This window comes from Adiantum capillus-veneris, chromosome 1 (assembly GCF_014529385.1).
Source record: "Adiantum capillus-veneris isolate H3 chromosome 1, ASM1452938v2, whole genome shotgun sequence".
Taxonomy (NCBI): Eukaryota; Viridiplantae; Streptophyta; class Polypodiopsida; order Polypodiales; family Pteridaceae; genus Adiantum; species Adiantum capillus-veneris.
The window spans coordinates 106,136,336-106,142,335 of record NC_140931.1 but is presented as its reverse complement, the minus strand read 5'-3'; positions in this window follow the sequence as shown (position 1 = coordinate 106,142,335).

Sequence of the window (6,000 nt, the reverse complement as noted above, 5' to 3'; positions counted from 1 at the left end):
GTTTGACCATCCGTTTCTGGATGATCAGTCGTACTTAGATTACGTTTAGTTTCCAACTTTTGGACACGGCTCTCCAGAAGTGATTATCAAACTTTCGATCTCTGTCACTAATGATACTAGCTGGAAGACCGTAGAGTTTATATATATGCTCTACAAATAGCCGTGCTAATTTTGGTCTTAACCGTAGTCTTAATGGGAATGAATCGATCCATCTTTGCGAGACGGTCTACAATTACCCAAATGGCATCATGGCCACGATTTGTAGTAGGTAGTCCTACTACAAAATCCATAGAGATACTCTCCCACTTACCTGTGGAATCTCTAAAGGATGTAAAAGGCCACCTACCTTGAGGTGCTCTGCCTTATTAACTTGGCACTGTTGGAAGTTTAGTATGTGCTCTTGAATATCATGATGTAAGCCCGACCATAAAATTGCCGTCGAACTAAGGCATACATCTTACGGATACCTGGATGACCAGCACTTGGACTATCGTGAAACTCAAATAAGATTTTGCGCCTAGTGTCTGAGTCCTTTGGCACACATACTCTACCTTTGTGGAGTAAGTAGCCATCATCAATGGAAAAATTCTTCCATCGCTTAAGCTCTTCCTGAGTAGGGGTGGAGCTCTGTGTGTTGGAGTTTCTATCTGCGCGTGCAGGGACATGTTGAGCTGGCTGTTCAGAGACATGTGAGTGTGAGGGATCCCTTTTTAAAACTGCCCTCGACACTTTAGCATATGCTTGATCTTGTGTACACTTGCCACGTAATGACTCAAAAAATCCACTGTTTAGTTCCGTGAAAGGAAGTGAATTAATTTGAGGCATCCGACTTAGTGCATCCGCTACTACATTATATCGCCCCTTGCGATATTGTAGCTTACAATCATAATCTTGAAGGATTTCTGCCCATCTAGCTTTATGGCCCTTCAAGTCTGTTTGAGTAGTAAACCATTTGATACTCTCATGGTCAAAAACTACTTCAAACTCGACACCATATAAATAGTGTCGCCACTTTCGTAAAGCGTGAATTATGGCATAGAGCTCTCTCTCATAGACATAATAATTCTGTTGAGCTCTATCTAACTTTTTACTTTCAAAGGCTATAGGTCTTCCCTCCCGGAGAAGTACCGCACCGATGGCTTTATCACTAGCATCAGTCTCTACCACAAACGGCATAAGTGGGTCGACGATTGCTAGGATGGGAGCAGTGGCTATAGCTACCTTGAGCTGTTCGAAACTGCATTTTTGGGCTTCTTCCCAAGAAAAGGTCTTACCTTTTGCTTTAAGTTGATCCATAGGAACAATGATTTTGGCATAGTCACGGATATACTGTCGATAAAATCCAGCCATGCCTAAAAATATTTGAAGCTCCTCAACCGTGTCGGGATGTGGCCATCGAAGAATGACAACGACCTTGTCAGTGTCCATCTTGATGCCAAAATAAGAGATCACATGACCGAGGTAATGTATCTCTATTTAAAGAAATCGCACTTGCTTTGCTTAGCATACAACACGTGAGCTCGTAGTAGCTGTTCAAACACTAATCATAAGTGTTCTATGTGTTCATCTTCAGTCTTACTGTAAATGAGAATATCATCAAGTAAGCACCACAACAAACTTTCCAAGATAGGGACGTAAGACACTATCCATGAGTGTCATAAATGTAGCTGGAGCATTGGTTAGACCAAAAGGCATAACCAAAAATTCAAAATGCCCGAACCGTGTTCTAAAGGCAGTTTTGGAGATATCTTGTAGTAGGATACGTACCTGGTGGTATCCTGAACGAAGATCTATCTTTGTATAGTATCTTGGCCCGTGGATTTGATCAAACAATTCATCCACTTGAGGCAGAGGATACTTGTTCTTGATGGTTATCACATTTAATCCGCGATAATCTACGCACATGCGCATAGTACCATCTTTCTTTTTTACCAATAGAATTGGTGATGCCCAAGGCGAAGTGCTAGGTCTAATGAAACCAAGAGCGAGGTCGTCAGCCAACTGACTCTCAACCTCCTTAGCTTCTTTAGCACTCATATGATAAGGTGGTTTACTCACCGGTCTAGTGCTTGGCAAGACATCTATGCCATGCTGCACATCACGTGTAGGGGGTAAACCCGGTGGTAAATCACTTGAGAACGCATCACTATGCTCCGTGAGAAAGTGAATCACCTTTTGCTGTGCAAAAAGGAGAAAGTAAACTAGAGTTATGCTGGGATGGAGAATCTTGTTTTCTTGTAAGTTTGTTTTACAATAGTTGCACGTTGCTCTATAGAATTAAAATTGAGACCACTTTGCTTGTTAGATTTGTTAACACTTTGTTTATCAGTAGAATTCATTGTACTTTGCTTACCATTACTAGAATTCACCGCACTTTGCTCTTGAGAATTCACAAGACTTGGAGACAAGCAGTAACACAAAAAGACTTCATCTGTTAAATTTTCTTTTTGCAAAATAGAAAGCTCGGCTGTATATATAAGAGGTGCAGATGGTATATTTTTCTCACCAAGCAAAAGCACATGTTTACCATTGGCCATAAAGGATAAGGAGTTGTGTTCATAACTAGTGTGCAATTTTTTTCCTAAACCATGTAGCCACTCCCGTCCTAAAACTACATCAACACGGTCCATGTTCATAACTTGGAAGTCAAGGGTCATCGTATGATCTTGAACAATAAGCTCAACCCCTTGAACTACCGTGTCCCATACTTCTATATCATTCCCAAAAATCTGCTCCACCACATACTTGTGAGAGCAGGGAGTTTGTGTAAGCTTCAATTTCTTGACTAGATTATAGTTCAAGAAGTTATGAGTTGCACCATCATCCACTAAAATATGAACTCTTGTCCGTTAATAGTGCCATGCATGCGAATCAAATCATGAGGGCCAAAGGTGGGCTGCCACATTGAAGCAGGCACACAACACTTGTGCTTTTCTTCCATATGAAGAACCTCTATAACACAATATTTAGGAGATGAATCTAATGTGAGGCGTTGCACCGTGTGCATGGCCTTTTCTTTTCCTTGCAAAAGAGGACAATTTCTTTGTTATGTTGGTCCGAAAGACATCTAAAACACAAATTGTGTTTCTTTGCACGCTCAAAATCAACAGTGCTGAGAGACCCACGTGGAGTATCTAGTGATTGCTTAGGCTTCTTAGCCTCTTGTGGGCATGGAGAGGTAGATTGTCTCTTATTCCTCTTGGAACGTGTGGGAGATCTACCTCACCATTGGCTCTTAGCCACATTGCTCTTAGCAAAAGTATTCTTAGAGTAGGGAACATTTCCTTTCCTCTCTTGGTCATCATCATATCTTTGTGCATGACTAATGGCTTCTTCTAAAGTTTTTGGATGTGGGTCTTGAAATGGAGACGATAGTCTTTGTCAAGACCCCTATTAAAACCCCGTATCTTTTGGAATTTATCTAGACCTTCTAGTTTTAATATGATTTCCCGATACTTTGAAAGGTACTGTGTGAGAGAGAGGCCATACATGCGGCATGCATCCCATGCTAACCAACCGGTCCCCCAATAAATATGATACCCCCTCGCTTATTTTTAAGCTTGGGAGAAAAAATTATTGGGGACCCGTCCCTAACTTATAAGCTTATGTAACTTGTAAAAAACCCCCCTCCCCCGCACTTACGTGATGCGGCAAGTTTTCCATGGTGAATCCCTCGGGGTAGATGCAGAGTTAGAGTGACCATGCTTTAGTGAGACGCAACATCTTGATCCTATATCCAAACTGTAATCCATATCATGTTCTATGAGATTCGGAGAAACTAATTCCATTGGTACGATAACATCTATTCTATACAACATTATGAATGGTGTCATGCCAGTAATAATCTTATATGCTGTTTGGTATGCCTGTAGCACTATTTGAAACTTCTCATCCCAGTTGTGGGGTTCCTTCTACACAATCTTAATCAAGACAATCTTGTTGCTACTCTCAACCTATCCATTGCATCTGGGATAATAATGCGTTAACTATTGACGCTCGATGGAAATTATTTTAACCGAGATCTGAATAATATTGTTGATGAAATGAGTTTTTCTTGAGTTGAAACTATCTCCAGAGTACAACCATATCGGCAGATGATATGTTCGTATATGAACCAGAGCTATAGACTTGGCTATATTATTAGGGATTGCTTTAGCTTCCACCTTTTTACTAACATAGCATGTTGTCACTATATATCAATTCTTTTTGGGTATGACTTTCTTGAAAGGCCCCACGAAATCCAAACCCCACTTCTTAAATATTTTGAAGGGTTGTGGATCATGTTTGTGTGAAAAGATGTGCAAAAAATGCTTCGTGTGTGAAACTTTATCTTTGGTGCGCTGAAGTTGACTCCTGATAGTGGATTCTATTTTCCTTCTTTCTCTGCTTCCTTATGAATTTAGCAGCCTCAGGTTACGTTCTTCTAATGTCATCTAGTTCAATATTTAGCTTCTTGATCCTTTCACATACGTTGACATAAATCTAGTCTTGCTCGTTTCTAGAACTACTATTTGAACTGGACAACCTTCCCTTTGAAAAGCTTTGAGGACAGTGCCATGCCTCTATGGCCTTCTCTGTCTTTTAGCTGTTGGATCCTTGAGTGTCGATTTAGATCGTTCCTTCTAAACATTTTCTATCCTCAGATCCTTTTTAATGGCCTCAACTAAGTCAACCTTGATTTGCCGTACCTCTTTCTAGGGTTTCTCCTTAAACCCTCAAGCTGCATTCGCAACATTCTCCTTACTAGATCTAGAAACTGGGATTTCCTCTCTTTGAGATTCTGAGGTTATCGATGAAAGTCTTTGAATGGATTAGGCTACTGAGCACTCTGGTCTTACGACGAAAATCCTCTGAATGGATTAGGCTTGTGAGCACTCTGATCTTTTTGGCCTCCTCTGCTCTAAATATTGGATGATGTGAGCTGCCATTACCCTTTGCTCCTACCATTCATCCACTTCCTTGACCTTTCCCTTAGCCCTGGAAATAACTGTTTGTTTCTTCCACTTATGAGCGTCTTCACTTTGCTTCGTTTGACTGGTTGATTCATATGGTATCTCTTTGATGATAACACTAGCGCTCCTAGCGATCACGTGCACAGGTACTAGCTGTGCGGCCTTTTCATTGGCACTTCAGCTTTTATACTATCTAAATATTGAACTGCAAAGTGTCTCTACTTTCCACAGGTGTAACAACTGAAATTTCATCTGACAAAATTACTCCTATCCCTTCCGCGATAAAAAAAATACTGGTGCCTCCCTCTTCCTGCCATCCCACTGATACTAGCTCCATTCTCTGCGTGTAGACATCCTTTCCCTCCTTAAAGTGATGAATTCTAATCTTGTAGATATTCCACATGCACCCAAAAGCTTTGCAATAGGTATAGTGCCAACATTCATCAAATCAATGTTGTTTGGATTTACATTTTGTACACACACCTCTACTTTCCCCACATGAGGTTTGATCCTAGAGATCTCAGAGATCTCTTTGGACAATTCCTCAATCTTTCTACTCCATGCTCCCTTTTCTTGCTCTTGGATGAATCTTCTAACTCCTTATCATCCAAAGAACTATAACTAGTTGATGATTCTTTAGCTGTCGACTCACTGGAACCGGAGCTTGCTTTTCCTCTCTAGCCCTTTCCCTTCTTAGCTTGTTGTTCCAGTTTCAGAGCTCTTTGCATGAGATCATTTTCTGGTAGGTGTTAGCACTTCCTGTTCTTTGGGCTTCTTGCTTATGGATCCACTCGGAAACGAAGCGCACATATGCTTCTCTGACGGTGGTTCATTCAATTGTTCGGTCACCTGTTTAATTTTCTCCACATAACTCCTAATTGAAAGCTTACTTTGTGTGATTTTATCGAACTCATAGAGGATACCCTCATTCCCTTGGTTCTCATTGTATTCTACGAAGAAGCATTTCTTCATCTTGTTGTATGTCCTCAGCTTAGAGGTTGGATAATGAGATGCATGCCCTGGGGTAGAATTCAAGGGGATTTTGGGA